Here is a 14,999-nt window from a genome sequence, read left to right as displayed (position 1 = left end):
TGGATGTTTCTCGCTAATCCTTGTTCAGTATGTGTTATGTGCTTGTCATGGAAGGTTTGGTCGTTTGCTTTTAATTTATATGCTTATAAATTGAATAAATTTATCAATTTATAAATTGATATGCTTACAAAAGTGATAAATCTACCTTTTTGCAGTGTAAAACAGACTTTTTTGAGTGTGTTAACGGAACAAAGTGACTTTATTGTGGACAAGTTCTTTCTAATCCCTACAAAAATATGGCTACGAATAACAAGAGAAGTGTGAAAATATCAAAGAAGGTGATGACATTAGCGAATAAAATTGAGTTATTAGACAAAATTTCTAATGGTGAAAGTGTCTTCTCAGTGGCAAAACATTATAAAATCAATGAGTCAACGGTACGATCAATCAAGAAATCGGAAGAAAAAATTCGCCCTAGTGTCAGTGAAAACGCGCTAATTGCTTCAAAAATTTCCTCTGTAACTCGTGATGTAAAAAGCTTTAAATCTGTGGATAGAAGACCGAACTCAAAATAAAATTCCCTTAAGTTCACTCATCATTCGTGAAAAGGCAAAACTCCTTTATCAACACTTTAGTGAAACTGGTGATAGCACTGGCGGGATAAGTTTTTTTTGCTAGCAAAGGCGCTGGTTTGAAAGATTTGTTTGAAATATCTAATAAATATTACATTTAATATTAAATTGTTTCTTATTTTCATTTCGATGCCATATGCTTGCATTTCACTATGTACTGTCTATGTACATAGTCATATTATGAAGGTACATATAATACATGCATAGACAAAATGTTAGACTACTTTTACTTATATATTTCATACTTTGGAACGGAACCCCTTTATTACTATGGGAGCCATAACTCGGTATTCGCGACATTTCTCAGGAACGTAACTCCCTCAAATAGCGGGGGTTTACTGTACTTGGATATCTACAATATCCAAGTATTGTGTACTTATCTGAGAGTCTACTCCTTGATAAGTAATCATCAAGTTTGCTATCCAGCAGTCTGAAAAACACTGATGAAACTGATTCATGCCCCACTTGAGTCAGCAACAACCAAATCCTTCGCTTGTGCATTCCCTCTTCTGACTTTTCCATTAATTCTGGTGTTCCCCAAGTTCTTTCTTCTGCACTTTTCCTTTTGTATGTAATGACCATTTTCCACTGACTAGGAACCCTATCCGTAGTTTCACTGATGGTAGCATGCTAATTCCACCTTTCAGTTTCAGAAACCTTGTGTTGCCTAAACAGCCATAATTCTCAAATTTTCACCACCATTTCCTTAAGGAACTGGTGGTTGATATGCAAGAATACAGCTCAAAGTGATTCATCAAGGGGGGGGCAAAGGAAACAATTGATTTTAACCCTTCTAAAACTCATTCCTGTCTTATTCCTCACAAAACAGTCTACTGCTTGTGTGCTCATCTTCAATGACACTCTGAAACCTAATCAAGATCACATATCTGTATTAGGAATTAGCATTACTTTTAGATCTTTGATAACAGGATTGTACCTTTGAAGCAATTAAGATGAGGGACCCTGCTGCCCAACATGGCACAAAAGATGACATTGCTGTTTGTGCTGGTATAGCACAGAAATTCCTTAGCAAGTATAGGGCAATGTTGAGGGAAAAAAGTTGCGAGTTAGGATTGATATTGGGTGTCAGATGGCCTCCATAGCCGAGTGGTCAGGAGCAGGAGTGCAGTAGCACACACTCTTTGAGTAGACAGGGGGTTCAAACCCCTGACTGCTGAATACGGTCGATCTGCCAACCCGCACTGGACCAGCGTGGCAGATTATGGTCCATTTCCCTTAGCATGAGTTGTTGAGGAGGCATCCATCCTGCAGTGGTTTTTCAGAACATGATTTGTGCTTGTTAACAGGAGGCACTGTTTTTACAAGGATGGGATACACTTAAGTAGAAGGGGGTGCAAGAATATTTGCTGATGTTATTGAGATAGTGTTAGTTGGATCAGATAACTGCTAGTTGTGGGGAATACACAGACTAATAGTTTAATGGTAACTACAAATAGAAGTAAAACTGCTCTTTCTCTGCTCTTATTGAGGTATGCAGTAGCCTGGAAGACAGTGGAGGATTAGAAGGCCTGCTGAAAGTCCTCATGAGACAAGAAAATATATGGGCTGGCTGCGTTAAGGTTACTAAGAACAAAAACAGGTGCAACACGTGCTTATATACAATATTATACACTAATGTAAGGAGTATAGTGAACAAATTTAATGAATTTGAACCGTTGATTATGTAGACATTGTAGGTATCATCAAAAAGAGTGGCATATTGCAATTCATGCATTATACCACTCAATATAGTGCAGTGCAGAATTTGAATATGGTGCGCATGTTTGTATTCATTCATACCTTTTTATAATGATTTCTTCAAACTCTTGCCTGTGCTGAGCATCTCTGCAAAGCCATTTATGTATATTCTAGTTTATATGCTTAGTGATGTGTTGTCTGTTATTTTTGCTGATCCCTATCCTTTGCTATGAGGATCCAAGCCATCTTTTGTATAAGATTAAATTGCAGCTGGCTTGTTCCACAAACTTAGAGTTGCCGTGAGAGGTCTCAGTAAGGAGGAGGGGAGGGTAAATAGATATGCTAAAAAAAAAAAATATATATATATATATTGCTCCCTAATCACAGAATCAAGTTCAGTGAGATTTATAACTTCAATAAATGAAATTATGCAACAAAACAGTGAACTGATAGGAAAGTTATATAAAAGTTGCCAGTGAAAAGATAAATTGTAGATGAATGTGGCAAATTTCCTCACCCACACTTAAATCTGCCCATCCCTTCTAACTAAACAAACTGTTAGAGAGAATGGACAGGTGAGGTGGGAAGTGTGTGTTTTGTTTTTTTGTTTTTTCCTCTTGATGTTGCATAAGAAACATCAAGAGGAAAAATAGGAAATAATACTTTCTTATATCATTTTCCATTTTTAAAACTAAAACTAACAAAACAAATATTTCAACAGATTGAGACTATTAAATGCAATGGTGTTCCTGTATGTGTCTCTATCTTGTGAACTCCTCCAACCTTATATGGCATCCTGGTAGCAGAAAATTTATTATTTATTTAAAAGAAAAAAATAATAAAAAAAAGCTACTTCTTTCTGCAATGAATAAAATGATATGGGCTTTGTTTATTTTATTTTGTTACACAGAGCATTAAAACTATGATAAATGAATTAGCTTTCGGCTGGGTGGCAGCCTTCATCAGATTAAAATACTTTGAATGGCAGTTGGAATAGAGATGCACTGCCAGGATGGTGCGTGAGGCACGTGGTTAATTGTTTGTTGATGTTTGTGGCTGTGACGTATGGTGGTGACGTGGCCAGCGTTTGTCTATGGACAGAATTACTGCTTCTGTGATGGGGTTAAGTTGACAACCACTGTTGACAACAACAACGAAAATGCACAAAGAAGGCACGCCACTAAGACCTATTGTATCCTGCTGTGGATCACCGACTTACGAGCTGTCTAAATTTGTCTCGAGACTTCTTTCTCCTCTAGTTGGCAAGACCACCTACACCGTCTCCAACAGTGTTGAGTTCATAGAAAGGATCCGCACTATATCCATCTCGCAAGATCAAGTCATGGCATCGTTCGATGTCGTATCACTCTTTACCTCCATCCCAGTGGAACTTGCCATCTCTTGCGCAAAACAACTCTTGGATAATGATGGAACCCTTAGCGACAGAACTAAGCTGACGCCTGATGACATTTCCGCCGCCCTCAGACTGTGCTTAACAGGGGGTGCAATCATGTTCAATGGTTCAATCTACCAGCAGATACATGGCACAGCCATGGGTTCCCCTGTCAGCTCGGTCACAGCAAACATCGTGATGGAGGAGTTAGAGGGACGTGCGTTTACACACGCACCGGATCACATCGCCTTTTGGTGTCGCTATGTAGACGATGTGTTCGTAGTGATCCCTAGAGACTCAGGTCAGCGACTCCTAACCCACCTCAACTCACTGTCGCCCTTCATAAAATTCACGATTGAGCTGGAGTCGAACAACTCTATACCATACCTAGATACACTTGTCCGGCGCGAAGACACATGCTTGAAGACGACAGTTTATCGTAAGCCTATGTGTGCTGGCCAATTTACCAACTTCCAGTCGGTACACGCACGGGGCCACCTCCTCTCAACCGCCCGAACCTTGCTAACTCGCGCCTGGACACACTCCAGCTCTGCAGATGAAAGGCTCAAAGAGATCACCAGAGTCAAAGTAGACCTTACGAGGTGTGGCTACCCCATCGATGTCCTTAACAGGTGTGATCTACAAGCACGTGACAACGTGACGACCAACAGCAACGCCAACAGTGACGAGTCATCCACGAGGGCATTCATCCCATACTACCCCAACCTGTCACAGCAGATCGGTAGAATCCTAAGATCGCATGGGATAAAGTGCATCCAACTCCCAGGCAAGAAACTGCGTTCTCTCCTTTCCAACATAAAAACACCTGTCCCCACCCTTATACAGAGTGGTTTGGTCTATCGCATCTCTTGCCGTGACTGCACGAGCTGCTACTTTGGAGAGACAGGACGTAGACTCGAGAAACGCCTCTCAGAACATAAAAGGGCGATCCGTTTGGCGGATGTAGAACACTCAGCTATTGCCGAGCATGTCTGGACAATCCACCACGACATCGACCCACACCGCGATGTCGTGGTTGTAGACAAGTCCCACCATTACCTAAGGCGCACCTGGTTGGAATCGTTAAGTATAAAATGCTCGGATACCTCGTTGAACAGGAACAGTGGTTGTCAACTTAACCCCATCACAGAAGCAGTAATTCTGTCCATAGACAAACGCTGGCCACGTCACCACCATACGTCACAGCCACAAACATCAACAAACAATTAACCACGTGCCTCACGCACCATCCTGGCAGTGCATCTCTATTCCAACTGCCATTCAAAGTATTTTAATCTGATGAAGGCTGCCACCCAGCCGAAAGCTAATTCATTTATCATAGTTTTAATGCTCTGTGTAACAAAATAAAATAAATTATGAATCCAGAGCACGCAGGCGTGTTTTATTATGTATGGGCTTTGTTTACATACAGGAATTTGGGAACAATGTACACAACAATGTGTTATATATATATTTATTATTAGTGACACAGATATAAAGCAAAGATGAAATTGAAAACATTTTTTTATTTATTTATTTCGTATGATGTGATCTTGATGTGGGGCTTAGAGGGGAACAGGTATCCTGTGTGTTATCAGACACTCAGCCTAAAACACTGATGGATCCAATATCTCTCTATTACAGAAGATTTAGGAGAAGTCCGGTTGGCCTGCCTCCCTAAAATCCACTCATGCACACCTTCTCGATGGTAAGCCCTGTTACGTCACTTAGGTGGCAACGAACGTGTAGAGTGGTTCTCTTCAAGACGCCTGGTCAGCGTGAAGAGGAAAAGACCAAACCCTCCAGCAGTGAGAGCACAACAATACAAATGGCCCTCAGTCCCCAGCAGCTTTCACTCTCCCTCTTACGGCAGCGAGAGGATCAGAGTGGAAGCAGAGGGTGCTAAGAATCTCTGGGTACGACCAGGCTGCCATGCACGGAAATTGAACTTGGCCTGTTATAACGTACGATCACTCATCGGTGAAGACAGGATATTAGAGCTGGAAAAGGAATTAGAAAATGTGAATTGGAATATCATCGGTTTGGCTGAAACAAGAAGAAGAAATGAATCACTTATAAGTTTATCAAGTGGAAATCTGCTGTACACCAATGGAAACAGTGAAAGGAGTGAAGGTGGAGTTGGGTTTCTGGTCCATAAAGATTTTAAAAACAACATTTTGGAATTCAAAAGTACATCACCAAGGGTGTCAAGACTAATATTCAAGATTTCTAAGAGGTACAAGCTAAAGATTATAATGATTTATGCACCAACATCGAGCCATGATGATGAAGAGGTTGAAGAAATGTACACTGAAATTGAGAGTCTTCTAGACGAGCAGAAAACCCACTACACTATTATTATGGGGGACTTCAATGCTAAGGTTGGAAAAAGGCAAAACAGCGCAGAAAGAGGAACTATAGGAAATTTTGGAATTGGTGAAAGAAATAAAAGAGGTGAAAGACTTGTGGAATTTGCAGAATCTCAAGGACTGTCAGTAATGAACACTTTTTTCAAGAAAAGGGTGAACAGAAAGTGGACATGGAAGAGTCCAAATGGATTAACAACTAATGAAATCGACTTCATCCTCACTAACAGAAGATATATTGTGAATGATGTTACCGTCCTGAATAAGGTAAATGTTGGAAGTGATCACAGAATGGTAAGATGTACACTTGATATAGATGTAGGAAAGGAAAGGAAAAAACTGACTCGAGTAAATAATACAAAGGTCTTTGAAATAACAGAGGAGGAGAAAAAGCAGTATGTACTGGAACTTAAGAACAAGTTTGAGCTTCTGCAGACTGCTCAGGACCAAGATATCGACGAGGAATATTACAACTTTCTGAAAGTGATAAAGCCCAAGAAACCTATAGGGAAACAGAAATCCAAAGAAGAAAAAATTAGTCAAGAAACACTTGTCATGATGAACCGAAGACGACAAATGAAGAGCAAGAAAAACACTGACAGGGAGAAAATTGAGTATACTGAGTTATGCAAAGCCATTAGAAAGAGACTCAGAGAGGACATAAGAAGATTTAACACAAGAAAAGTAGAACAAGCATTAAGGGAAAACAAAGGATTTAAATCAGCAGCCATGAGAAGTAATACAGAAAGACAAATGATACTGAAACTGAAGAATAGCGATGGTGTACTTATAAACAGCAGAGAAGGCATAATTCAAATAGCAGAAGACTACTATAGAGAATTATGCAAGGAGCGAGGGAATGATACCAGCAGTGGGGAACATGGATTGCAAAGTAGCAACACATACGACATACCCGATATTCTTCCTGATGAGGTAGAACATGCATTGAAGAAAATGAAGAATCGGAAAGCCCCGGGGGAAGATAAAGTTACTGTAGAGTTGTTAAAATTGGGAGGAAGAGACATAACACAAAAACTGGCAAGGCTCTTCACAAAGTGCATTAGAAAAGGTGTGATGCCTAAGCAGTGGAATAATGCAATCATAGTTTTGCTGCATAAGAAAGGAGATAAATCAGAAATTGGAAATTATAGACCAATTATCTTGTTATCCCATATCTACAAGTTGTTCACAAGGGTCATTACTAACAGATTAGAAAGAATACTTGATGAGAATCAATCGAAAGAGCAAGCTGGCTTTAGGACAGGATTCTCAACTATGGATCACCTTCACGTAATATCACAGCTAATGGAGAAAGCAAATGAATATAAAACACCATTATGCCTGGCATTTGTGGATTATGAAAAGGCATTTGACTCCATACAGCATAAGGCAATGTTTCGGGCACTGGAAAGACAAGGCATAGATACTCCGTATATTATGATTTTGAAGAAAATATATGAGAGTGCTACATCCTTTATTAGACTAGACAAAGACAGTAGGAAATTTAAAATCGAGAAAGGAGTTCGAAAAGGAGACACAATATCTCCGAAGCTGTTTACTGCTGCCCTTGAGGAAGCTTTCAGAAGATTAGACTGGTCACAGAAAGGAGTCAACGTGAACGGAGAATACCTAAACCATTTACGATTTGCAGATGACATTGTGGTTATAAGCCACGATCCCAAAGAATTAGAGGAAAATCTTAATCAGTTATGCACAGTTAGTAAGGATTTTGGACTAAAGATGAATATGGCTAAAACAAAAGTAATGATTAACAAGTATGCCACGGAAAGGGAAATAATGATTGAAGGAGCAGTAATTGAAAAGGTGGAGTCATATACTTATCTGGGACAAGTTATTAGCTGTAATAATGATAAATGGCTGGAAGTCAAGAGAAGAATAAATTTTGGATGGATAGCATTCAGGAAATATAGTCACATACTGAAGAGCAATATCCCAGTTTGTCTGAAACGTAAAATAATGAACCAATGTATACTCCCCACCATGACTTATGGAAGTGAAACTTGGGCACTCACCAAAAGAATGGAAGAGAAGCTAAGAACTACACAGCGAAGAATGGAACGAATTATATTGGGAATCAGACTGTTAGATAAGAAGAGAAACACATGGATTAGGCAGCAAACTCAAGTAAAGGACATTCTTATCAAAACTAAAGAACTAAAATGGTCCTGGGCAGGACACATAGCTCGAAGACATGATGACAGATGGACTAAGAAAATAACAGAATGGTACCCAAGAGGAGCTAGAAGAAAACCTGGAAGACAAAGGCGGAGATGGATAGATGAAATTCATGAGTTTTTGAGTAGTAAATGGATGGCCAGTGCTCAAAACAGAAGGAACTGGAAAGTTGCTGGAGAGGCCTTCATCCTACAGTGGATTGAGAATGGCTGATGATGATGATGATGATGATGTGATCAATACACGAAGGAACCAGTTTTTTCTTGCTTCCTTCGTGTATCGTGGCCGGGGTATCCAACCAACCGGTTGGTTCGACACCATCGTGATATCCAGTCCGAGGCGGGAGTCGAACCCGCGACCTTTGGGTTGCCAGGCAGGCACTTTACCCACACTTCATGGCATGGTGCTACTATCCCCATGGGCCACCAAAATACTATGATCAGGCTACACATGGCCCATATGTTTCACAGGCCTGAAATAGATATAAGGTAATATCAGATAATCAAAGCCTATCAAGGGATTTTCGAGATGGGAATCCCTTGGAAACAGCAAAAAAAAAAAATTTTGTGCCAAAAATAACAGGCCTATACATATGTTATTGTGACTGAAAGTTCCATTTGTTTTGTTACCTATGAATAAAAATACGTAAGTACAACTTAATGTTTTTATTTCTAAACTTGCTAAACCCTTTTTTCAGTCTCCAGAAATGTATTTTTAATAAGTTTGAAAATCCAAACAAATTCATCTTTTGATGAATTTGTTTCTGATTCATCTCTTGATGTGATTTTTTAAAAGTTTGAAAATCCAAACAAAACTACTGATTGATCTACTGATGCCCCGAATTCTGCACTATCCTGACTACTTACATAAGAGTTCCATGGCAAACCCTTAGGTTTACCATGGAATTGTCATGGGATTATGAGGGCAACCAAATTTGATAGGGTTGGCATGAGTAAAATTACCAACTAGCCTTAGCTGACACCCTCCTTTAGGTGTGTAGTATGGTGGCACTTTTGGAAATGCCTTTTTGCCATCTAACTTTTACTACAAGGTACAGGATTCTAGCATCAAAACACCCTAAGCCAATATCTTATACTAAGCTTATATGGAGCTAACGAAGTCCCTTATCCAGTACTATGCATAGTACTGTCCCTTAACCAGTACTATGCATGATATCAGTTGGATTTCAAAAACCTACTAACCTTACTAGAAGTGTGTGTTATGGGGTTTAGGGGCACATAAGCTGCCGGGGCTATAGTGCACCTATTCATACGAAAAAGCTAAAAACAAAGTTCAGATGTAACTCTTTCATTTTCATTACCAAGATCTTTTAGAATTTATGATGTAGTCCAATTTTTTTTATAAAAGAGAAAAATTCATTGATGTTTGCATCCTCACCAATAATATGTCTAGTGTCATCGGTTCTCGTAGATTTGTCAAAGAAAACAGGATGGATATTCTGTCATGTTGATAGTGCGGACATTCAATCAGGATATGTTTCACTGTCAAAAGTGCTGAACAGTGTGGGCACTTAGGAGGATCCTCTCCTGTCAGTAGATGGAGGTAGGTAGGTGTATGTTATTCATGCCAATGCAAGTACCACTTCTCTTCACACTGTTTTTGCTCTAGAATGCCAAAGCTTTGGTTCCTGTTTTAATTGGTAGAGTTTATTATTGGTTTGGGTGTGCCATTGCTCTTTCCACTGTATGAGACATGCTGTTTGTATGATGTGATTATAGTCAGAGGATGGGACTGGGGAGGAGGTTAAATCAAAATTTGTTGGATTTTTGGCAGTTTTGTCAGCTAGTTCATTCCCCTTTATTCCCGAATGTGCAGGGATCCAGCAAAAGGTCACTGATTGGCGACTTTCTTCAATTTTCAGTAGGAGACTTCTGATTTGATTTAAGACGAGGTGAATCTTGTAAGAAGAGTTTTAGACTGCTATAATTCAGCTCAGTGAGTCCGTAGGCGCCTCCGTGGCCAGGTGGGAAGGAGCAGCAGTGCGTAGCACATGCTTCTTGATTAGACCGGGGTTCGAGCCCGTCACCACCAAATACGGAGGATGCGGAAAGGTCAAGGAATGACCACCGCATATTCCCGGAGCAATATGGCCTTAGTTGCTAATGCTCCTAAAAACCAAATAACAACAACATAAGTGAGTCCGTGTATAATACGTATTTTACAGAAGGGTAGTGATCCACATTGTGTGCCAAGATGTGAGTATGGGCTTGGCACACCTAGGGTCCTGAGTTGGATATCATCATTCTTCTCTTTCTTGGTGATTCCCTTCTGCTTCTCTCTCTCTCTCTCTCTCTGGATAACTCAGAATTTTTATTTTTTTTTGGCTGGTGCAGCATGAGCCTCAGGCTTCCTTGCACCATATGGCTAATAATAATTATATTACTATAGATAGTATAGTATTTTGGAGTATCTTCTGAAACAAAATAATAACCATGATGCTGAGTTAGAGATATTCCTGAACACTCCTGGGAGTAATTTCAATGAATAAAATCATGCATCAAGGTACTTAATTGACTGATGAATCATATCAATGGCCAGTGAGCAACAATCAAAAAAGCAGTTTATCAAAAAAATCAAAAACGTATTGCCTGCATAGCTGGCAATATGTTTACATGTAAGTTAATTAAAGGTGTAAAATTTGCCAAACCACTTCCCATACATTCACATTACCTGGCTGCCTGTTTACACTGTTCAGAAAACTTCATATCTGCCCATATTGTACCTCCCAGATGTCTTTCCTTCCTCCACTGTTTTTAATTTAACCCCACCAAGTGTATAATATATTTGTGTGTTGCTATTTGCCAAGTTGTAAGACCTTGCATTTAGCAGCATTAAAACATTGCTGCTACTTCTCTTACCATCTTTGAAGTCTGTTGAAGTCATCCTGATGGAGCACTACTTGGTACTGATCATTATGTGATCAGTACCAATCTTTATGTGATCTGCAAATTTTGACATCACACCTTCTATCCCTTTGTTGATGTTATTTATGAAAGTGAGAAACAACAATGGTCCAAGAAGAGTGGGGTCCCTTCTTGAGGGACCCCCACTCCCCACGTTACACCAATCTGAAGAATATCCAATAATCACAATCCTTTGCCTTCTACCCTGCAGCCACCCAGCAATCCATCTTAAAGTCTAACCAGTAATTCCAAACTGTTGAAGCTTACACAGTAGCCTCTCAAGAGGGACCGAGTCAGATGCATTTACTAAAATGCAAATAAACAATGTCAAAATTATTCTCTAAATCCAGCTAATGAATAACTATCAAAATAGCTTAATAAGTTAGTTAAGCATGATTTACTCTTAACCATGTTGTGTGACCTTTAGATTGTCATATCTATCTAAATGCCCCTGGATTTCACTCTTAATTATTGCTTCTAAGATTTTTCCTACCACTGAAGTCAGACTAACCGGTCTATAGTTACCAAATTTACTCTTACAACTGCTTTTATGTATTCGAGATAATTCTCCAATCCAGAGGAATCTCCCGTGGGCCCAAATATGCCCCCATAATTAACCTCAGTGGTTCAATACACTCCCTCACACTCTCCATCAAAACTACAGGGTATATGCCATCAGTTTTGGGAGCTTTACTTGTCTTTATGCTGAGAAAGAACCACTGTCAGTTTCTAATAAACAGTCATCTGTAATTATGTCATCACTAATTTCATATGGTTCAGCCTCACGTGTGCACAACCTTTTCTCATCATGAAGGGTCTTTAAATCAGTAAAGACTGATGCAAACTATTTATTCAATTCATCCACAACATCAGCTGAGTTATCTAAGACTTTTCCACACCCCCATACACAATTGTCATATCTGATTAGTTTTCTTCTCTGTTGTGTTACATATATGAAATATTCCTTTTCTCCATTCTTTGCTCTCTTAGCCAATGCTTTGTCATAAAGGCCTCCCTCATCTTATTTGCAGTACTATTACAGATCAACTTGTAACTGTCCCATGCTATATTTTACTGGCCAGCTGTGCAGTCATCCATTTTGGCATCCTGCTCCTGCAATATTTTCTTGAAGGTATGTGTGTGTTCATGGCTTCTTTGATTTTTGCTTTAAAAGTACAGTCAGTCCTCGTATAACACTTGTTTACACTACACGAATTCGATCATGCACGATTTATAAATAGGAGAATGATATCTTATATAACACGAACCGAATTCGCTTATGCACGATTTGCCTTTGTGTTTACTAGAAATGGCGGTTGAACGCAGAATCACCCCGAACTGAATGCAACACATTTGGAATGAAGAGAATATTCTGAAAATGTATTTGTTTTTTATATCAGTGAAGGGGGAACACATTTCACCATAAAAACATAAAAACCAACACAATTCCAGCTATCGGTATTATCGAAAATGCAATTAGATTGAGTTTACTACCAGTTTATAACAAATTCCACTAGCAGAAACGCAACTGGAAATTGTTTTTATTGTTTTATGGTAGTAACCCCTAGAAATGAGCTTTAGTAAAATGTGAGGAGTTAATAGTGTATCTCTGCCTTTACAGTGTTGTTTATTCAGTTGCTACACGCTTGCAGCTTTGTTTATGTGTATCAAGCCTGCCTCCTCATTTTGTAATTGTGCTTTATTCCCTAAAAATGAGTAAAATACTTAAAAGGTGTGAAAAGGAAGCGTGGAGACACTGTAGATTCAGAGACACTGTAGATTCAGAGAGAAAAAGAAAAGCAATATCGATAAACAGAGGCGGACTGGGTCAAATTCTTACCTGGGAAAATTTATAGTAGCCTCATACTATGGTTTATGGCCAAAATCACACCGGCCTCCGGCCCACCAGAGTTTCCCCGGTAAGGCTTATGGCCAGTCCGCCTCTGTCGATAGAGAAAAAAATATGAAATTGTGAAACGCTTTGAGCGAAATGAAAGACCATGTGGTATTGCATGTGCTACAGACCTAAATGAGGCAACGCTGAGAATTACAAAGAATGCAGAGAAAATAAAAACAACTTTCATAGCAGGAACAACTCAAAGTATAATTAAAATCCATTAGATTAAGACACAAAGAATTGGAAGAGATGGAATGGCTGTCATCTGTTTGGATAGAAAATCAAACAAAAAAAAAGTTTGCTTACGATAGAAGCAAAAGCATTAGCAGTATTTTATTACGCCTGACGTAGCCCAGTGGACCGGGGTTCAAGCCCGTGACTACTAAATACGATAAATATTTGTATTGACGATTTATTATAAACTCTACTGACTTGGTTGTCGTGCCGGAGTATAAACAGAAAATTTATTTTATTTATTAATAGTCGTAATAAAATATTTAAGTATTTTATTACGATTATTTATTGTGTTTGGTAATGTTTCGGTTACAAATGTGTGTTCAATCTTGGTGGTCGGCACCTAAACCTATTTTTCCCATGGGGCCTGTTGTTTATATTGCACGATTTTGCATTGCACGAGGGTTTCTAGGAACACAACTATCGTGCTATACGAGGACTGACTGTATTCCATAATTCAAATGTATTTGCCCTCATTCGGAAGTTTGCCCAGTTCACAGATGCCAAACCGTCAAAGTGCCTCTCTTCTGAAGTTAAACCCCTTCCTTTTACCTTTTAATTACTGTAACATCTTTCTTTATCTTCCAACTGACTTTTCCATGATCACTTCCCGACAGTGATTCCTGTTCTTGAAGCCTTGCGATTACATCTGATTTGTTTGTAATGACAAGGTGAAGAATATTCTCGCCCCAGCACTTTCTCTAACATGCTGGTACAAACAATAATTTTATAGTTTATTTAAAAATGTTTTTCCCCATAGTCAGCCCCCCCCCCAACTTATTCCAATCCATTTGGGGCAGATTAAAGTTGGTGCACTATTGCCACAGATGCCAATGCACCTAATAAATCCTCAAACAAACAAACAGCAGATTAAAGTAATCTGTAATAAGATATTCACACTTGTTTGCCTATTCCATCTGTGTAAAGGTTCTTGTCATATTCTTCAAACCGTCTGGTCTGTAGATTACTCAAACTCTCATTGTTCCTTTGCTTTCAACTAACTCACACCACACAGATTCTGTGCTGGCAGATGTAACCGCAGATTCAGCAAAAAAAATCAAAAACGTATTGCCTGCATAGCTGGCAATATGTTTACGTATTGCCAGCTATATTCACTTAGCAGGCTGCTTTTGATAAGAAGCCTTTCCTAAATACATTATATACTGTAGTGGAACTCATCACCGATTTCTGGTTGGCACCATGTTTCTGTTAGTCCCATTATACCAGCATTAGTTGTCCTAACCAATGGTTCAAATTCAGCCGTTTTATTGACAACACTCCTGACATAGTCAGGATTGTGTGCTCAGAAAAAGTCAGTATTTTCAGAAACATATGCCTCACTAGAAACACAGTAGTTGAATGTGTTAATAACATAGCTAATGACTTAGAGGCTAGTTAAGTACTATTAGTAAAATATTTTATAGTTTACTCCATTGCTATTGACAAGAGCACAAATAGTAAAAGTGTATCTCAGCTTTCACCATTTATTCGTTGTTACTAATAATTTTGTAATAACAGAACTTTTGGAGCTATGAGGGGCATATGAAAAGTTTGTGGCCTGAGTATGAAGGTTTATTTGAGGAGTCAAGTAACATGTTCCTTTTCAATGTAGTCCTCTTTGGAGTCAATGCACTTTTGCCACCATTTCTGCAATGTGTTGATTCCAGCTGTGAAGAAAATTTTCTGTTGGGCACTCCTTGCATCCACTGCAGTAGTGAC

General features: G+C 39.1%; 1 protein-coding gene across 1 annotated transcript in view; it reads left to right on the top strand.

Annotated features, from left to right (window-relative positions):
- The window catches only part of LOC150077590 (FAS-associated factor 1-like), a 377,947-nt gene that overhangs the window by 288,030 nt on the left and 74,918 nt on the right, over positions 1-14,999 (top strand). The window lies entirely within an intron of this gene.

Source organism: Mastigoproctus giganteus, chromosome 12, assembly GCF_048544385.1.
Source record: "Mastigoproctus giganteus isolate SK-2022 chromosome 12, ASM4854438v1, whole genome shotgun sequence".
NCBI lineage: Eukaryota > Metazoa > Arthropoda > Arachnida > Uropygi > Thelyphonidae > Mastigoproctus > Mastigoproctus giganteus.
This window is presented reverse-complemented; position numbering and strand designations above follow the sequence as displayed.